This window comes from Sorex fumeus, unplaced genomic scaffold (assembly GCF_029834395.1).
Source record: "Sorex fumeus unplaced genomic scaffold, SorFum_2.1 ptg000098l, whole genome shotgun sequence".
NCBI lineage: Eukaryota > Metazoa > Chordata > Mammalia > Eulipotyphla > Soricidae > Sorex > Sorex fumeus.
Window position 1 is genome coordinate 68,669,069 of NW_026606155.1, and position 21,448 is coordinate 68,690,516.

The 21,448-nt window shown below is 39.9% G+C and overlaps 2 non-coding genes across 2 annotated transcripts; one reads left to right on the top strand and one right to left on the bottom strand.

The window, feature by feature from the left end:
* Nucleotides 1-5,927: 5,927 nt before the first annotated feature.
* On the bottom strand, nt 5,928-6,088 carry LOC130042293 (U1 spliceosomal RNA). The gene has a single exon (XR_008795218.1). It is a non-coding gene; the product is annotated as a U1 spliceosomal RNA (small nuclear RNA).
* An 11,092-nt stretch (nt 6,089-17,180) lies between these two features.
* LOC130042161 (U6 spliceosomal RNA) lies at nt 17,181-17,287 on the top strand. The gene has a single exon (XR_008795135.1). It is a non-coding gene; the product is annotated as a U6 spliceosomal RNA (small nuclear RNA).
* Nucleotides 17,288-21,448: the final 4,161 nt, after the last annotated feature.

Here is a 21,448-nt window from a genome sequence, read left to right on the forward strand (position 1 = left end):
CAAACTCCTTTCTGCTCAATTTGTTTGCCCCCAAGTTTAGGTGATAATCAGACTCCTGTGACTATAACTTGATCTTTCTGGTTCTGGGGTTGAAGGAATTCTCAAATTTATCTGATAAATAGGGAATATGGCTTCCATAGTAATAACCAAGCTGCAATTTATAATACAAGATCTATTGGAAGGGGGAGGAAAGATGAATTCAAAAAGAAACAAACCAACGAACTGAAAAATCCTAAAAGCTGACACATATCAGTGCTAAAAACATTGGCAGATTGCCAGAAAGCATTTTGGCAGAAGATACTCAAGTTTAGAAAAGCTAACTTTATAATGAGGAAAGGCAGCTAACTGGAGAAAAGGCAAAAAAAATGTTTTTAAATAAAGGTGGGAAAAAAGAATAATCAGAGTTGAATTAAAAAAGAGACACTGACAGTACCTTTGTTTTAATGAAAAAAAAAAATAACCCCACAAAAGTCATTTCCTTTTCTACTGGGTAAAGAATTACTGAAATGGAAATCCACTGTAACTAAGCAACAACACTGATGATTCCTCTGATCTAGTGTAGTGTGGTATAATCAACAAGACGAAATAAAAATAATTGTCACTAAAGTTCAAGGTCCTTAACTTTTGCTAGTTTTCCAAAGCACCAGTTATCAGCTCCAGGGATCTCTTCTCGAAAAACACTATTGTTCATACTGCCTCCAAATGTCTTTCTTTAGGTGCCAGAGAGGTACAACAGCAGCTAGTTCACTTGTGTTGTACAGAACTGACTTAGGTTGACTCCCCATCATCCCATATGGCTCCCTGAGCGAAGAGCCAGGAGTGGTCCCCGGCACCACCGAGGTCACCCCCAAATCAACAAAACACGTGATTTCCTTCACATTCTGATCAAGCCAAAGCAGACTACAAATTAATCCTTCCTCTTGGATTAATGCATCCAGATGAGAACCCAGAACACTTTGCCAGCTGGAACAGAGTCAAAGGTGAGGGTCGCCCCTACTCCCTGGCGCCCTGATTCCACCAAAGCGGGCAGTCCCACCGGGTGTTTCATACAAGCGCGGGCCCCGAGGTCGTGGACAGTGAACAGTGGAAGCCTCATAAAGAATCTAAAGAAAATAACCCAAAGAAGAAGTAGGGCACAGACCTACCAAGACAGCACAGCCTCGGTGTCACGAGGTGCCCTGAAAGCAAGGCAGACCAGCCTAGAGAGGCTAATTTGGGCAGTTCCCTGGACAGTGGCCTGGAGTAGGGACTCCTGATGGCTGCAGGCAGGTTGGGGTCTAGAAAAATAACTGTGGCCGGCAACATCCCGGCATCCAGCCCTGCACCCTGCCCCTCACCCACAGGACCAGTGCCAGCCCCCAGGCCCTCTGAGTGCTGGCACTGCCTTTCTGTTCCTTCTGTCTGCCTGGCTCTTGGTGGCGCAGCCCACATCGGGAAGAAGGAAGGTGCAGGGTGCCCAGTGTAGGGAGTTGATGTTCAGGAGGTTAGTTCTGACCTGGGAGGGAAGATGTCCATGGCTTTTAGCTCTGGGTTCTTCAAGACCCAGGGGTGGAGGACGCAGATGCATTTGTTTCCATCACAGCATATTTGTGTGTGGGGGGGGGGGGGCGTGGGAGGTGGTGGTGGGGGGTGCACATTTTGGTGAGGAACCAAATTCCCTTGGAGAGTGAGATCAGTGGGTGGAAAACGTGAAACTTGCCTTGAAGTACTCTTCCTGGTTGTAAGTGTTGGGGACTCCTAAATTGACCACTTCCAGATGGTCCTCATCCTCTTGTGCCACCGAAAAATCCCAGACGGGTCGTTTTACAGTCCCTAGAGCTTCAATTGCAAGTGCCTTCTGCAAGCTGCAAGCTGCAGTCAGCAGAAAATTGCTTCTCTTTGCAATGCACCATGACAGGACAGCAGATCAATATTTCTAAATGTATTGTTTAAGTACACAATTAAATTATTTGAAGCATTTTTTATTAATTGAGTTACAAAATAAATCATTTGACAAGGAGATTTTAAATTAATCGTGACAAGCTTTTAACAGGAGGCAGCATTTAAATACGGTGGAGTAACCTAATGGCATAAAAGGCAGAACATGAAGGAAACTTCTGTAATGACCAATTGGGATACAATTTGGGTTCCCAATATACTGACTCAGTTTTCTTTCATCAAAGATGATCTTGTGTTTGCATCTCTGGATAACAATCTGTGAGGGCAGAGATGAAATGATACCTTGCAAATTAAATGAGTGCAGTAGTCATGACTTTTTGTTCTTTTGAAACATGACATTTTTGAAAACTCTGAAAAGTAGAATTCATAATTAGACTATGTAAAATATGTATTTGGTTTATTAATGTACACATAGTAAAAGTAAAAGAAGTTTGAATATTAATCTGGAAAATAAAATCAATCTAAAAAACTGCACCAAAGTTGCCTAAAAAACAGAAACTGAGAACTGATCTTCAGTAGAAGCTTACCACAGGGGTGATGTGCTTTCTAGCAACAGTTATCAAGGCATTTCAGTTGCACGCCTGTAAAAAACTTGTCTCTGGACAGCAGATATAACTCAGTGGGTTGGAGCATGTGGCTGATATGCTGGAGGACTGGGTACTAACCTTGGCAACATATGGTTCCCCAAGTACCTCTAGGAGTAACTCCTAAGCACCTGGATAGGAGTACCTCCCAAGCAGTTTCCCCAGGAAAAAAAGAGTTGTGCTCCACTACCAAGCCACTTCTGTCTGACAAATTCCCCTTACCCGCCTCTAGTTATATCCTCTTGATCCTGGTTTGTTTGGTTGGTTGGTTTTGGTTTCTGGAGCCCACTCAGCTGTGCTCAGGACTCCCTCCTGGATCTGCACTCAGGGATCATTCCTAGGGGAACCCAGGAATGTTGCTGGGGATTGAACCTGGTTGGCTGCATGCAAGCACCCTGCCCACTGTATTATCTTTCTAGCCCTGAACACTGTAAAATATTAATATCTTTCTCATTTTATCATCCCCAAGCTGTTGTGCATCTATTATGAAATTCAATATCACTTTGTCTTATTTTTTGTAAAAAGAGAAAATGCCTCTCATGTTTTATGAATATCAAGCAGACATAATTTTTGAATGCAGAAGGTTAAAGCAAAAATCTTTTAGATATTGCTCTTTATCCTTCCTTCTTGCAAAAAAAATACACCTTATCTATTGAAAGTGGCATTTTTTACTTCTTTCAGCTTATAAATAAAATACCGGGGGTAAATTTTATTCAACTTATTTTAAAAATGAGCTTAGAAGAAACTTATTTATTCTTCTCATTTCTTTAAATATAAATGTTGGATGTCTTAGACAAAAGTTTTAGCCCTCAACTTTTGCATTTTTTTTTAACTTTCTGCCATGTGACAACTTGATTTTTTTTTTTTTGCTTTGAAACTATTTTTAAAATGTGGTCTTTAACAAAAGCCAATGAAGTTTAACAGTAGCTATTTAGGAAACTTGCTTTTATGGCTATGTTTGAGGGGAAAAAAAATCTTTCAAAGATTTACATTTTAAATTCCTTATAAACTAAACAACTCTTTTTTTTAACCTTCCACTCTTCATTAATGTCATATAAGAATGCTCTTATAATTATTCATTTCAGTAATTTACTATCATAAATAATAAATTATTATATTTGTGCCAGTTTATGGCAGGTACTTTTTAAACTTGAACAATTTGGGCAATGTTTGACTCAGATATTTTTATACTAAGGTTATACTTAAAACCCTTTGCACATGTTTTCTTAGAACAAGTTAGTTTATGCCCATGATCTCATTATTATTATGAGTGTCATCATTATTGCCATCTCTTATTCACAAACTATACTTTTTGATAACAAATTAGCTGATTATCTTATCTCAAGAGTTATATATAAAACAAAATTACGCATACCTAGGAAAATGTTACAAATGCTTAAACATTTTAAATATTTAAGTTTTCCAAATAATAGTATGTAAGTACTTTGCAATGTATTGATATATTTTTTAAGTATCACAGGAGGTCACAGGAGTAAGGGAGGCCCTGGGTGAGTTCGCTTTGAGGGGAGGATTACCTAACCAATTGCACAAAGTGACATCAGGCCACACCCAAATCCCTTTGAGCTCATCAACATTAGACTTAATTCCTACTATCCTAAAATCAGTAGAGCTTCCAAACCTAGATGGGGTGAGATCTAACTCTTTCAGTTCCAGAAAGAAATAGGAGAATGGACTTAATCTCATCAGATGATACTGATGTAATTTCAAGATTGGTCAGAAGAATAGGGAAAAGGGGATATTTAGAAACCTTATGTGAGATTCTTTATGGTGTGAGACAAATCCTTGCTAGCCCTACTGAGGCAGTAGTAAAATGATACCTGAGTTCCACTGATCTGCATGGTCTGAAACTGAATTCCTGTCCCCCAAATTTTGGGAAGTTGTTGGTCTCAAATAGGAGTACATTCTTGCATTTTATAAACAAAGAAAAGAAGTTAATGACCTCCATCAGGGTTGAAGTTCTTTTCTTAGTCTGGAGAAAAGAATTCAATACAACAAAGTGAGGATAATAGCAAAAAGATTATTACAGCAATAGCACACAGCTGAAGAGTGGAAGAAGATCTCTCAAGTGAAAGTTGGTGGTGGAATGGATTTGGGGGCTAGAATTTTTTAAGAAGTTAACTAAGGGGCAAGATTTTGCATAAGGTATCAGGTATGAGTAGCATAATTTAGGTAGCACTAAAGTTGGGCATATATGAGAAACACATGCTTGTATCTCATGCATCATTAGCTTTGCATTATGCAGTCAGGACATGTGAGTAAATACACATTGGGCTTAATAAAGAGACAGTAAAATTGGCCTTGGATATCTGTTCTAAGGTGTGAGTCAAGACTGAGACTGGCTGTTCTCTTTCTTTCTTTCTTTCTTTCTTTCTTTCTTTCTTGGAAAGTACCTAATATAGTTGTTTTATTTTCTATGACACTTTTCCATACTGCTTTTTCTAAAATTCAAAGGCGACATGGAGTTTAATAAAAATCTATACAACTTTAGATCTGATTAGTTAAAAATATAATTTCTCAAGTTGAAATAAGCTTAAACAGTAAAACCATATTCCATAAATTAATTTTTACTATTTGGTCTACAAAATATTTCCTATTACTAGACGAAGACAAATTATTTTGAAACCAAAAGGTAAATTAAGGTTTACTTGATCAGTAGATATATAAATTAAAAAGTGACTTTCATGTTAATATTTAAGAATAAGTTGATTAAGTTTTGATTGAAAACCTGTTTGTCTACACATTCTGTAATTGACTTTCAAATGAGGTTTGTATATTTACATGATGTTTGTGTTATGCCAATTAGTAAGAGTACAAAAGTCACATAAATATCTGTGTCCATATGATGGCCCCTAAATAAGTTTAAATTTGAGAAACAATTGGATAGTAAAGTCAATGACTAGGAAGTTTTTCAAAAGTAAGTTTAATCTTTTTATTCCACCAGTTTTATTGTTTTAATCTATGAAAATTTTTATTCTTCGTTTCCTCTCTTTTTGTTGTTATTTTTGGGATGACTGGAGGTTGCTTATAGTTGGTTGTTGTGTTCACACATGTGATTGTGATATTGACCAGGCAGCACACACTTGTTTTTGGTGCATGAAAAATAAATAGCAGTGCATATCTGGGTGTTACACGCTTCAGTTTTGGTGCTTACAACATACCACTGGGTGCTCATAGAGCTGTACAGGATATCAAATTCTCTGCCTCATGCTTGCCAACCTAGCATTTGGGTCCCTGCTTCCTTCTTTGTAATTTAAAATAAAAGATAAAGGTCATATAATCTAACATTTAAAAACTGATTTATTAGATAAGCTATTTTTCTCCATTAAGACTGTTTGTCAGGTTTATCTCTTTTCTTTTAAACTTTATCTTAATATGTAAATAAGCAAGGAAAAAGTAGAGATACAGTCCCCTACTACCATAAATTAGGCAGTCCAATTTCCCACATTTGGGGAAATGATAGGGGTCAGTTCATCGGAGTGCAATAAATAGTCCCTCCCTGGGAAAACCACCTTTACAATAATGTATCTCCCCTGTCAGGTAACTATTGCCAGGCTTACCTCTTAAGCAGACGCATTCTCTGATCTTTGCCTTGTGGTCTTATCTCTGTGAATTTTTCTCTCTTGATCTGTTTTTTCTAACTGAAAAAAAGATGAGAACACAAAATATACAAATAATGCTTCAAACTCAGCAATAAGAAAATAAGTAACCAATTCAAAAAAGTGAGGAAAAGATCTGACACTCTCACCAAACTCACTAAAAGTTATACATATGGTAAATATCCATATTAAAAGTGCCCCTTTATCATGTGTCATTAAGGAAATGGAAATTATAACAACAATGAGATACTACTACACATCCATTACAATGGTAATATACACTAACAACACCAAATACCTAATAAAGATATGAAACACCAGGACCTCTCATTTCTCCTTGATAAGGAAAAATAATCATGTTGCTTTGGAAGACATTTTCAGTTTTTTCTTTTTATTTATTATTAATAAAAATTGTATGAGGCACACCTTTTGTCAAATGTTCTTGCAGTCTTGAAGGCTTCATAGCTTTATTTGGTAAAATTCTTTGGTAAATCAGGCACATCAGTAATGTATAATTTGTAGGTGAATGATTAGAAGCATAGTTCAAATATTCAATACTATCTTTTCTGAATTTTTTCTGAAGTTCTGACATGATATTGTCTTTGAAAAATTAAATATATGTGTTTATCATAGAGGAGAATATAATTTTTAAGAAGTAACAACAATTTGTGTAATTAAAGATGTGCAACTACTCATGCCAGAACCAATTTTTTGGCAATAGATGTGTTATAAGAACAGTACACAACAACAGCAGGAATACTGTGGATTTTGCCTAGGACAACAAAAGACGAACACACTAATGAAACTAATAAACTGTTTGCAGGACACACCTGGTGTTGCTCAGGACTTACTCCTGGATCTGTGTTCAGGGATCACAACTGTCAAGGCTTAGGGGAAAATCTTGTATGTTTTTATAATTTTATTTCAATTTTTATTAATACTACAATAAAATGTGATAAATATATTGACTGCACACTTCAAAAAGCACTGTACTGAAACAAGCCTGCTACTTTTATTTGTAATAAGCACTAGAAGTTACAGGAACACGCAATAGAGGAGTTGGAGAGATAGTATAGTGGGCCTCAGGGCATTTGCCTTGCATGCAGCCAAACTGGGTCACATCTCTGGAAACCATAAGGTCCTTAGACCCCTGTCAGGATTGATCCCTGTGCCCTGAGTCAGGAGAAATCTTTGAGCACAGCTGGGTGTTGAAAAAAAAAAAAGAGGAAGAAGAGAAGAAAAAATAACTGTACAGGGCCCAGAGCTATGCTATAGCAGGTAGGGCGTTTGCTTTGCACATTGCTGACCCAGTTTGATCGCTGGTATTCCATATCGTCACCCAACAAAGCCAACAGAGATTTCTAAGTGCAGATCCAGGGTAAGCTCTATGGATTTCTGAGTGTTGTCCCAAAACAAAAATAAAAACAAACATACAGTAGATATATAGAAAAATTGCAAAAATTCAGTCCAGAAAGATAGTACAGCAGGTAGGGCATATGCTTTTCATGTGAACAAGGCAGGTTTAACCCCTGGCACCATATATAGTCTCCCAAGTCCCACCAGGAATGAGCCCTGAATGTCTAGCCAGTAGTAAGGCCAGAGTACCTCATGGTGTATTCCCAAAAACAAACAAATGAAACAAAAAAAACTCATGTAAATTTCGGGGTTTTTTAAACAAAAATATTATAATTTGCCTTGTACATGATCCACATAATTGGAGCTACCAAATATGAATTAAAAATTTAAATATTGTCGCATTATTATTATATATAATAATAATTCATAACTCTAAATTTGATTTCAGTATGTCACCTAGTTATGGTATCATACTGCACAAAAATCACTACATGAACATATTTCTGCCCAGTGTGAAGTACTTCCCAACAATGTACTACAAACTCACTTGCCAGCATTTCGTTGCTAAGAATTATTGTGGAACCTGATATAAGTTGCATTTTGTGCATTTATTTGATAAACGATTACTAAAACTTTTACTGTATGCTACAAAACACATGAAACATGTACTACCAACAGTTTTAAAAAATTTTGTTTCATTATGCTTTCATGGGCTGGAGCGTAAGCACAGTGGGTAGGGTGTTTGCCCTGCACGTGGCCAACCGGGTTTGATTCCTCCACCTCACTCCGAGAGCCCGACAAGCTACCTAGAGTATCTCGCCCCCACGGCGGAGCCTGTCAAGCTTCCCGTGGCGTATTCCATACGCCATAAACAGTAACAACAAGTCTCACAATGGAGATGTTACTGGTGCCCACTTGAGCAAATCGATGAACAACCGAGGACAGTGCTAGCTACAGTGCTACAGTGCTATGCTTCCACGGGTCTTTATTTATTTATTTTTTTAATTGCCTCCCAATTGCACCTGAAGCTACTGCCACCCCCTGGATCTTTTCAGTGACCTCTTTCCCTGTGGATGCATTATGACCTCTTTTGGTAAACCCTATGCAAGAATATTTCTGCGCTTCTTCTTAAAGAAGTTCATTGACTATCAAAGATACCTATTTGAATAAGTTTTATTTATTTTGCTTTGGGGCTACACTCAGCTGTGTTCATGGCTCACTCCTGGTTCTGTGCTCAGGGATCACTGCTAGAGAGGCTCAGAGGACCATATGGGGTGCAGGGGATTGAACCCAGGTTAACCCCATGCAAGGCAAGTTTCCTACTCTGAACTATTGCTCCAGCTTTCAGATCAGTTTAAAAAACTATTCCGAAGTTCTAGAGCTGCCAAAAATGAGAGATTTGTTTTATGTGTACATAAATTGAGTTTTCATGTCTGGGCTGCTGGATTCAGAGGGGCAGGAAGTATAACATACTTGTCACAGGTCAGGGTCACAAAAGATTGTAAGAAGTGTTTTCAGTGTGAGATATTTATTAGTGAGCCTGGTATATAGCTCAGGGTGCATGCTTTGTATGGTTGAATTTTGAGTTTAACAGGCACTCACACACACGTTTATCTTAACACCTAAGAGAAAAAAAAAGAAGTAGGATAAGGTAAGACTTTGAGAAGTGAAACTGCGTTGTTATTAGTGAACTGCAGCCTCATTACACATCAGGGTGTAATGTCCAAATCTTGACACTCTTCCTGTGTTTAGTCCTCAGTCAAGTTGAGAGTTCAGAAGAGCCAGATTTTAATAGCTGTGCAAAGACCAAAAAAGTTGACACCTGATGGCACTATACTATCTTCATTTCTTCCTGTTGCTCAATAGATTCTTCCCTATGGAAGAATACCACAGTTATAAAGCTCTTAAGTGCTGAACTTGAGGACTCCAAAACAACTTCACCAGTTTTCAGTCGTTTGATTGTATTCAACAAAAGGTGAGAGGAACTGCAACACTCAATAGTAGGAGCAACATCCATATAACAGAGAGGGGTAGAATTTGGAAAGGCCTTCTAGATTCCCACCTCTGATTTTAAGACAACACACTCAAAATACACCCATTCATGAATACTATAAATTCTCGTTCCATTGTCACATCAGTTTGTATCACAGGAGAATGAACTCCCATTGCTTCTTTTTTTTTTTCTTTTTGGGTTACACCCGGCTATGCTCAGGGGTTTCTCCTGGCTCTGCACTCTAGAATCACTCCTGACGGTGCTCGGGGGACCATATGGGATGCTGGGAATTGAACCTAGGTTGGCCGTGTGCAAGGCAAACGCCCTACTCACTATGCTATCGCTCTAGCCCCCCTATTGCTTCTTAAGAGTACTTGTGAAATAAATTATAAAACATTACCCAAAAGTTTACCAAAAGAGACCCAATATATACTCATGACAAAAGGGCATGCCACAATAGGAATCTCCACTCTAAACAACATTTAAAATAGGAAACAACAATTACTAATTTATAGTGATTCTGAAATCTAACAGGCATGTCACCAATTCCTTTCCCTCTGCCAAGAATCCCACTTCTGTCCTTCGAATGAATCTCCACAACTTGACTTCTGTGCCATCCCTAATTTTCCATAAGAAGTGGGACATTTTTATGACTAACGAGTTTTCCCAATCTGTGTCCTGCTCATAGGAGAGTACTAGCAAAGAGGTCTTTGTTTCCATGTTGAATTTTCTCTATCCCCTTTTATCCAATTTTCTTAAATTTCTGCCAAAAAATTTCATCTTTATATGCATTTATGCCAGACTAAGACAGACTCCTAAAGTCATTCTTTCTATTTTGGTCTTATACTCAGGGCAATAGAGGGAAAATATTTTTAAGATTCTTCAAATCTTTTTATTTCTAATCTGAAGGGCCTAAGAGGTACTTCCTAAAGATTCTCAGAAACTCTGCTATCTAGCAGAGCAGATCAACAAGAAGCTGAAGATTCTGATAAATCCTTTATATGTATATGAGTGGGCCCCAAGGACAAATCCTTTAGCTTTCTGAGGGTTGAATAGACTTTCAACTGAATCCTTGCACTGATTTTCATGTTAATGTTGTTTTACAGGAATAACGCAGGAATTGATCTTTGCCTCTAGGTTTTATTTTACTTTGTAATTAAAACCCAGACTAAAAAAAAGGTAAAGGTAAAGGCCCTCCCGTTGTTCATCTATTTGATCGAGTGGGCCCAGTAACGTCTCCATTGGAGATTTTGTTGTTACTGAGTTTGGCATATCGAATACATCACGGGTGGCTTGCCAGGCTCTGCCGTGTGGGCGAGATACTCTCGGTAGCTTGCCGGGCTCTCCGAGAGGGGCGGAGGAATCCAACTCAGGTCGGCCATGTTGGCTGCGTGCAAGGCAAAACCCAGACTGACAAGTTGAATATAAAGCATAATTTATGTTTCATCGCAGCAAATTCTGATTTGAAAGTATTTCTTTTTTTTTCCATTTTTTATAATTTTATTTATTGAATCACCGTGAGAGCAGTTACAAAGCTTTTGGGTCTAAGTCTCAGTCATACAATGAAACACCCGTACTGTCACCAGTGCCCATTCTCCACCACCAAAAATCCCAGTATACCCCCATCCCACACCCTCCCCCTGCCTGTGGGGCAGATGATTTCCACATTACTCTCTCTCTACTTTGATCACATTCACTATTTCGACACCAGACCCACCATTATTTGAGATTTTACCCCAACACTCAGATCTGCTGAAAAGGCAACAATAGACAATTTGTGTGCTATTGCTGGTTATGAATAACATATGATGTCGTGTGGCTGCAGTAGGGCATGTGGTTTTGAAATACCAAAATTTTAACACTTAAATCTGGAGGGATTTCTGCCATAAGCCACTGGGTTTAGAGATCTGTTCCTGAGTCTCTGGGATCATGGCCGTTGAGCAGCTTGATGAGGAGCCAGAGAGGCTATTCGTGGGCGATGACTTGGGGTTTCACTGGGGTGGGGAGGACAGGCCTGCCCCCGCCCCATCCTGTGAGGCCCAACAAGTTTCGTCACTGCGGGCCCAAGCCTGACTGTCCAATGGCCTCTGGAGGATGACAGCCACCAAGTCGCCAAGAGGAGCAGGCGGGGGGACAACACCCTTTCCTCCCTGGGTTGGCCTGGCGACAGTAACGTACTGTGGAGTCCGGATGCAATTCTGCCAAAAGCCACTGGGTTTTGAGATTTGTTTCTGAGTCTCTGGGATCATGGCCGTTAAGCAGCTTGATCAGGAGCCAGAGAGGCCATTCGTGGGCGGTGACTTGGGGTCTCGTTGGGGTGGGGAGGACAAGCCCGGCTCCACCCCCGTCCCGTGAGGCCCTGTGTGTCTCGTCACTGGGGGCCCAAATATGACTATCCAGTGGCCTCTGAAGGATGGCGGCCACTGGGCCGCCAGGGGGAACAGGTCAAGGCACGGATCCTATTCCCACCTGGGTTGGCCCAGCACCGGTAGCCTTTTGCAGAGACCAGACGCATTTCTACCTAAAGCCACTGGGTTCTGAGATTTGTTTCTGAGTCTCTGGGATCATGTCCATTAAGCAGTTCAATCAGGAACCAAAGAGACCTTGCCTCCAATTGTATAGCTGAGCCGGAGGTGGTTTGTGGGTGTGTTTCCCACATACCTAACTTTTGGCCATTTACCCTCTTGGTAAACCTTGCCCCAAGTTTTTGGGGTCTGGCCAAAGGCACAGCAGCAATTTTGGGGTATCTAGAAGTCTGAAGGCGCCATGAGGCTGCAGATGCACTCGCCTCACAGGTACAGATTGACCTGCTGGCAGCACCATACCCCCGCGAAAGTATTTCTTTTATTAATTTATTTATTTTTGCTTTGGGGCTCATACCTAGAGTTGCACAGGGGTTACTCCTGGCTCATGCACTCAGGAGTTACTCCTGGCAGTGCTCAGGGAACCATATGTGATGCTGGGAATCAAATCCAAATTGGCTGCATGCAAGGTGAATGCTCTACTTGCTGCGCTATTGCTCTAGCCCCAAAAGTATTTCTTTTAGATTAAAGTTTAATCTAGGAACATGGGTAAAATACAAATTTCCACCTGCTTTGAACAATTGTTTTATTGTATCATAGTCATGTTCATTTGTCTATGTATTTTCTATTTCTATTTTTGTGTTTGTGGCTATCTCTCTCTTGGCGTTCCTCGCACATTCATGGAGGTGCTGAACCAGTCGATCGTATTCCTCGTCAATGTTGTCAACAATGGCATCTTCCCATGTTGCCGCAATAGTACCAAAGAGTTCCCAGTTGGTGGTCATTCTGGGAGTTCTCTTTTTGAACTTTGCAGCCCTTTCTCCCCGCTCTGTGAAGTCGCCTATCTTCGAAAACTCTTGAGCTAATTCGCCAGCGTGGTTTGGCGCATGCCTCAGGCAACCGCAAGCTAACGTCCGAGCTTGCAAAGCAGTGCAGAGATGCGATCAAGGAAGACCTCAAAGAGAGAAGAGCAGAAGTACTGGTAGATGCGGCAGAAGCCGGGAAAAGTATTCGTAAGGCCCGCCTGTCCTTCGCCAACTATAAGACCAAGATGACTGCCCTCTGACGTCCTGATGGATCCATCACATCCTCCAGAACGGCAATGGAGAAGATTATCCATGACTTCTACTCAAATCTCTTCGATAGCCATGTCCACTTGCCAACATACCAAATTCCACAGGATGGGTATGTTGTTCCCAACGTTCTCCCCTCCGAAATCCGACATGCCATTTCGTCGGTAAAGAAACAAACAGCACCCGGCCCAGACAAGGTCAGACCTGAACACCTGAAGAACCTGCCGTCGGTACTCATCAATACACTGGCTCGGCTCTTCACTCGCTACCTGTCTGAATGCAAGATTCCGTCCCAATGGAAAACCAGCAGGACCGTACTACTGTTCAAGAAGGGAGACATCCATGACATTGGCAACTATCGCCCGATCTGCCTATTGTCTGTCATCTACAAGTTGTTCACTCGAGTCATCCTGAATAGGATTGGCAGAACACTAGATGAAGGACAACCATGCGAGCAAGCAGGGTTCCGCAAAGGATTCAGCACCATCGACCATATCCACACAATAACCAAGCTCATTGAGGTTTCTCGGGAGTTCAAGATGCCGCTCTGCTTAACGTTCATTGATTTAAAGAAGGCCTTTGATTCTGTTGAGACGGAAGCAGTCATTGAAGCCCTAGCCAATCAGGGCATTCAAGCCCAATACATCAGGATCCTCCGTGAGCTCTATTGTGGATTCACTACCAGGATCTCACCATTCTACAAAGAAGTGATCGTTGATGTCAAGAAAGGGGTGCAGCAGGGTGATACCATTTCACCAAAACTCTTCAGTGCCACCCTCGAGAACATCATGCGACGACTGGAATGGGAAGGAATGGGAGTGAAGATAGATGGTCGGCAATTACACCACCTCTGCTTTGCTGATGATATTGTTTTAATAACACCAAACATCAGCCAAGCAGCACAAATGCTGGCCGACTTTGACCGTGAGTGTGGAAAGGTAGGACTACAGCTGAATCTTACGAAGACAATGTTTATGAGAAACAGCCTTGTTCCTGACGCCCCATTCGCTCTCAATGGAACGACCATCTCCGAATGCAACAGCTATGTGTACCTAGGTCGAGAGGTCAACATGACAAATGACCTGGCACCCGAGCTGCGCAGGAGGAAGAGAGCGGCTTGGAACGCCTTCAAGAACGTCGAAGAAATAGCTAAGAGGACGAAGAACCTCCGGCTCCGGGCACATCTCTTTGATTCCACTGTTCTTCCTGCATTAACATATGCCTCAGAGACCTGGGCCCTACGCAAACAAGATGAGAACGCCATTCAGGTCTCCCAAAGAAGAATAGAAAGAGCTATGCTTGGAATATCACGTTTCACTCAATTGAGAGAAAGAATCCGGAGTTCTGACATCCGTCGACGATCAAGGATCAGGGACGCTGTCTCATTTGCCAAGGTGTCGAAAATCAGATGGGCTGGTCACGTAATGAGATTTAAAGACGACCGTTGGACTAGAGCTGTTACTGATTGGATTCCACAGGATGTCAAGAGACCGCGTGGCCGCCCACCTACCAGATGGTCAGACTTCTTCCTGAAGATCATGAACGATCGGTTTGAGGCCCTTCATGTTCCCGGAGCGAACAGATGCCATTGGGCTACACTAGCACGCGACAGGGACAAATGGAGACGTTACTGGCGCCCGCTCGAGCAAATCGACGACTAACGGGAAGTTCAGTGATTAAGTGATTAAGTGATTTTTGTGTTACAACAGTAGAATTGCCGTAAATACCATACAATTGTTAAGCCTAAAATATTTATTTTTGGCTCATTACAGAAAATGTCTGTTGATCTATACTTTATATACTGCTTGATTATGGAGTAGTTCCTTGTTTATTCCATTTTATCCAATGAAATAATTATATATAGTTAACACATTTACTTAAAAATTACTTGACACAGCATTTTTTTCCAGAAACCTATTTAGCCAAATCTAAGTGTTCATGAGATATACTTGTTATCTTTCTTATTGCCACTAACTATAGCATTGTCAAACATTACTCTATGTTACAGGGCAGAAATCTACCTTCTTTCAGGTTCAAATTTTTTTTTAACTGACTTACCTCACCTCTGCAGACTGTCCCCTTGTGGCACCCCTGACCTGTATTCACTACTTGGTCCCAAAGTCAATATCACTTACTTTAGATTTTGATTGTGATAGTACATCACTCAAGGTACTAATTCCTGATTTAGTTATTTATTTCTAGTTTTAAAATTCCAAGTTGTAATGGTTGAACATAGCTATAATTCACTCTCTTCGATGATTTTCTACGTTAAATTGGGCCAGATAGCCTTTTCTACTATTCATGTCCTTACTCTAATAATTTGAGACCATAAATAGGAGGGAATGGCCAAGATGGCTCTATTAATCACTTATCACTGTATATTATATTACTCTAAGAGTTAGTTGCTTAAAACAATATGAATTATTATCTCACACTTCTTATGCATCAGTAATGTAAATTGTAGCTGTGCTGGGTTGTATTGGTTCAGGGTCTCTTCTGACCTGACATTGCAGTTGTTTGTGGAATTGTGGTCATAAAGACTGGTAGATCTGTTTCATGTGTTAGTACAACAGGCCTTAGTTCCTCACCACATATCCTCAGCAGAGGATAACACAGGTTCCTCATGATATGATGTTGGCTTCCCTGAGTAAATGATCAATGTTATTATAATCTAATATCACTTCTTTTGTGTTCTGTTGTTCATATATACCAATATGATTGGTACAAATTAGAGGGGACAATCAATGAACACAAATAACAGGAACCAGCCTTCACTGGGTGTTATATTGGCGACTGTCTACCATAATCACTCACTTATATGGTTTTTAATCAGTACTGGATGTAACTAGAAAGCCTTAGTTCTCTTTTTTTTAATAGCTTGCCTATCTGCCTATGCCTCTTACAGTATGGAGGCTGAGTCTCAGGATACAGAAGGGAGAAGTTTTCAGTTATTGGTGGGGTGGGACTGTCATAAGAAGTGTTTAGAGTATCTGGGGAGTAACTCTGAATAATTCTTAGCCAATTGAACTGGACATAAATGGAGAAAACCGATTTTCTGACCCTGTAGTTCCCAGTGCAACACCCTGCAATACTCGAGGGCCATGTGGTACTGGGTATTGAACCCCATCTGTTGCATATAACCATGTATTTAAGCCAGGCATTAGAATACTAGAATACTTTCCTGCAACATTTTATTTGTAAAAGTTAATCATATGGGCACTGGTGGAGGGATTGGGTATTTGATCATTGTATAACTGAAACCCAAGCACAAAAATGTGTAAGTCTACAACTGTACCTCATGGTGTCTCACTAATAAAAATTAAAAAAAAAAATTTTAAAAAAAGTTAATCATATGCTGAAAGTATTGCCTCTATCTCCCCCCGCCCCTCCCCCAGAGCCCGACAAACTACAGAGGGTATCCAGCCCACACGGCAGAGCCACCGGTGACATACCAAATTTGCCAACAACAGTAGCTAAAATGGGTCTCGTTTCCCTAACCCTGAAGGAGTCTCCAGCTGAATTGGGAAGAATGGAGAGGGCTTGTACCGAGCAGACGGCACACAAGTCAACGGGAGGGAAGGTGCCTCACAAGCAGCTGGCCACCAAGGCAGCCTACAAGAGTAAGTCAGCCACGGGTGGCGTGAAGAAGCCGCACTGCTACCAGCCCTACACCGTGGCACTACACGAGATCTGCCGGCTGCTGTTCCAGCAACTGTTGCTATAGATCGCGTAGGACTTAAAAGATCGAAGTGCGCTCTCAGAGCTTGGCTGTCATGGTGCTGCAGGAGGCATGCGGGGCCTACCTGGTGGGGTTCTTTCTTTCAGGATACCAACCTCTGCTTATTCCTCACCAAGCGTGTCACCATTACGCTCAAGGGCATCCAGCAGGTGTGCTGCATCCACGAGAGAAAGCAAAAAGTTCCTGATGCTAAGATTTCAGGGCTGGGACAAACGGAGACGCTACTGGAGCCCACTTGAGTAATCGATGATTAACGAGATGACAATGAGAGTGACAGTCATATGCTAGCTTGGATTCAATGAAAGCAAGGGCTTCATTGAAAGAGAGCCATGAATGTACAAGCAAGATAAGAATTGTTGTGCTCACTTCAGCAGCACATATACTAAAATTGGAACAATACAAAGAAGAATAACACGGCCCCTGCGCAAGGATGACACACAAATTCGTGAAGAATTCCATATTTTTGAAACCCAAGCACGAAAGTTTGTAAGTCTACAACTGTACCTCATGGTGTTTCACTAAAAAAAAAAAAACTAGGAATTGTTAAGGAACACTTTTGAAAACTAACTAATGAAGAAAATGAATACTCATTCTCCCCCTACATCATTTCAGGAATGTCTGATCCATGTGAATATTATCATCCCTGAGATGTCAGTGTGCTGGGTACAGAGACAACTTTGAAGAAGTGAAAATAAGCTACAAGGGCAAATAGAAAATTCCCATCAGAATTCTGAAGTAAAGATCACAAGTCATTTCTTGGAAATTATTTTTCAATACAGGTTGATAAGATTCAAAGCTTCATTATCTATGAAAGTAGCTTAATGAAGTAGATGGTTGTTATAATCAGACCCCGCATATTTGCCCTGGGCATTTACAAGGACAGAATTCTTCACCTTGAAAATTTATCACTCTGTGGTACCAATGTTGGAAATCACTTATGTATAGCAGACTGTTTTGATGTCTATTCTTAGATGAAAAGGGTTTAGAGCAATACTGTAAACCTTGTAGATGAACTCTCTAGACATTTATATTCTCATGGCTAGACTAAATATCACATTTCCTATTTTTTTTCATTATAATTAGTAACCTACTTTGGGTTCATATTTACATACAAATTCCCTTTTCCACCAGGCAAGTCAACCTACCAAAGGCCTGACCTAATCTAGATTTCTCTTTGTAGAAATTAGGTCCTATAGCTCTATGTTTTTGACTGAGTTTGAAGAGATTCACTTTCTTGACATTGAATGTGGCCATATTTCAGGTATTGCTATCAGAGTGCCTAACGGTAGTACTTCCACTACTACTTTGTATCATCTTATTGCTTCAGACATTGCATGTATAATAACCCACATTGAAGTGAATTCTTTATGCTATCTTACTCATACCTAATGAAACCAATCAAAACAAAACAAAACAGGATCATTTTGTCTCTTCAATTATCCAACTTTGAAGAAAGAATTGAATCAAATCACTTGTACTTTAAAAAGCAGATAACTGGTTGTTTAACCATGCTTATGGCAGAAGCAGTATTTTCTGAATTTATTTTATATTAAGCACCACAATTTGCAATACGTCAACAGAAGGTTTCATATGTAACACATTCCAGCACCACATCCTCCAGTAGAGTGTCTATCTCCCTCCACCATTTACCCAGAGCCCTCCCACCCTCTTTCTCCACCCCCTTGGCAGGGATAAGTCTCTTATAGTTTTCAGTTTCCATTGTTTGGGAGCATTTGGGGGCATTTTTTTCGTACTATGTTACTTTATAACACACACGTGAAGAATATCTGAATAATGGTGTTTTTTGTCTGCCTAGTCTCTGCTGTACTTGTGTGACACACACAAAAAAGAATGCCCAGCACATAATAGTGTTCCAGAAACATTTGTTCCATGGTATTTTTTCATGACAATCTAAATTCATGTTCTATGGATGATTTCCCGTCTTTTAAAAGTTAACATCAAAAGCTAGCTGTGTGGCATCTTGACATTCAGCGCTAATATCCTAAGTAAGAAGCTTGTTTTTCGGTAGTACATTAAGAAAAAAAATCTTCCTATGGGACTGTATGTCCTGAAAGATTTTTTTCATCATATAAAAGCACTATGAAAGTGTTTTCATAGTTTGCTATGTATTCGAAATTTCAGCTTTTAAAAATATATCTAATTGCTGTCATTTTAAAAAATCCCTTCCATTAAGCTAAATGTTTCATATCATCACTTATAACCAAGTAGGTGGTCATCTACATTGCCAAAATTCCTATTACTCATTCAAAAACTTCCATTAGTCTGGAGCTAATATATATTCTTAATGGCTTATTTTCAAGGTAATACCATATTTTAAAACAGGACACAGTACTATTTCAGGTGCAATGTGTTTTGTAAACATTAAGCTTCATATAAATTGGCATTATCACTGCTCCTCCCAAAAATATAAAAAGGAAGTAAATATAATAAGTAAGGTAACCAACGGCTTGCAAAAATAAGAGCAGAATTAGGATATCATCCACCTACGTCATTAGACAATAAAATTTCTTCTCCACCTACGTCACTAGACAATAAAATTGTAAGGAGTTTTATAGGCTACTTACCAAAATATGATTCAACCTATTATACTGGTCCTGTGTGACAAAATTATTATTGAAGGCTTTAGAGATATTTTTGTTGAGGGTCAAGAATGGCATAGTGGCAAAAGGATCTGTTTTACAAGTATAAAGCCCAGAATTTGATTTAATCCTGTTGATGCCCACATAACATTAAGCCCATATCCCTGAAGCCCTGATCTCTGGACTCTCAAGGTACTCCAATAAACTGTTTTATTCCTGATTCGCCACGGTCCGGTGTGTAATCACTACTAAACACCACAACCGAAGTGTGCAACCCTCAATGAGCACGTGTGCAAGCATCACAACTGGATATATACCCCTGATGAGCACCACAAAAAAGTGTGAGTGTGACCCCATTTTGTCTGCGAAGTAGAGAATTTACAGAGTATAAGAAGTGTATGCAGACAGAAAACTCTGAATATCACTAAGTTGCTTTGCTTAAAGAGCAACTGAAAACTTTTATTTTAATTAACTCCCAGATTTAGATAGATTTAGGTAAATTCTATGGAAATTTCAAGAAAATAATATCAATCATATGCAAAGTATTTCAGAAAGTAGAAGAAGGAGTAGGCAATGCATTTCAACACATTCTATTAATAGAATGGGGTCAATGATACTAAGCCAGATGTTGGGTAGAGCGGAATATTTCCTACCTCTCTAGGCTCTTCTTAGGCTGGTCAGATAATCAAATTAACATCAGGAAAATTAGGAGGAGAATAAAAAGGAACTTTTTTTTTTAACCTATTAACATATTCTGAGCTAAGGATCAGGATCAAGTCCAGAACTTCAGGAGGAGAGAAAGTCACAATGAAATAATTCACATAACAAAGAGTAGATCCACTAAAATTGTAATTTTTCTCTACCATTCAGATAATTTCTTCAGATTAAAAGATTATTTTTAAGGGTTGGAGCGATATCACAGCGCATAGGGTGTTTGCCTTGTACGTGGCCGACCAGGGTTCAATTCCCAGCATCCCATATGGTCCCCCGAGCACCACCAGGAGTAATTCCTGAGTGCATGAGTCAGGAGTAGTAACCCCTGTGCATCACCGTGTGTGACCCAAAAAGAAAAGGAAAATGAAGATTATTTTTGAAACTCAAACATGAAAGCTATGTAACTGTATATCACAGTGATTCAATAAAAAAAAAATTTTATGATTCAAAAAAAGATTATTTTTGGCAATAATTGTGGTAACCTAATTGTGGGTATTCCAGACCTGCAACTCTCATCTACTTTCCTTTAAAAGAGCTGTAAAAATTTTTTCACTAGATTTTAAGGTCTTGAATGATTTCATCTTTTGTTTGCTTGTTCCTTTGCTTTTGGGCACACCACACAAGGTGGTGCTCAGGACTTACTCCTGTCTCAACATTCAAAATCATTCATAGCAGACAATCCTGGGGACCACAAAGGGTTTCAGGAATCAAATCCAGGTCAGACTCATGAAAAGCAAGTGCTCTTCTTGCTGTATTGTCTCTCTGGTTTTGAGTCTTACCTGATTTCAACTTGGACTTATCTACATGTGAAAGCTTCATGCCTTTAAGAAACCTATTTTTTTTTTTTTTTGCTTTTTGGGTCATACCTAGCGATGCACAGGGATTACTCCTGGCTCATGCACTCAGGAATTACTCCTGGCGGTGCTCAGGGGACCATATGGGATGCTGGGAATCAAACCCGGGTCAGTCACGTGAAAGGCAAACGTCCTACCTGCTGTACTATCACTCCAGCCCCAGAGGAAACCTATATTTCACAGACAAATACATTACAAGAAAATATATAAATACCCTAACTTTATCACCAAATCATATCTTATATATTTACAAATACATCGATATACATTGGCATTTCTTTCTATTCTGGTAGACTGATAAATCCTTACCTTTCCAGTCTGACTTTGGATTTAGATGGTGATAGCAGAGAAGTCTTCGAGGCATGTAGTTGGCTAGTCACAGCTTGGTGAGTATCTGTGAAATAGAGCCAAAGAAGAAAGCGGTCAAGCTAGAGAATACAGTGCCACAGATAAAGTAA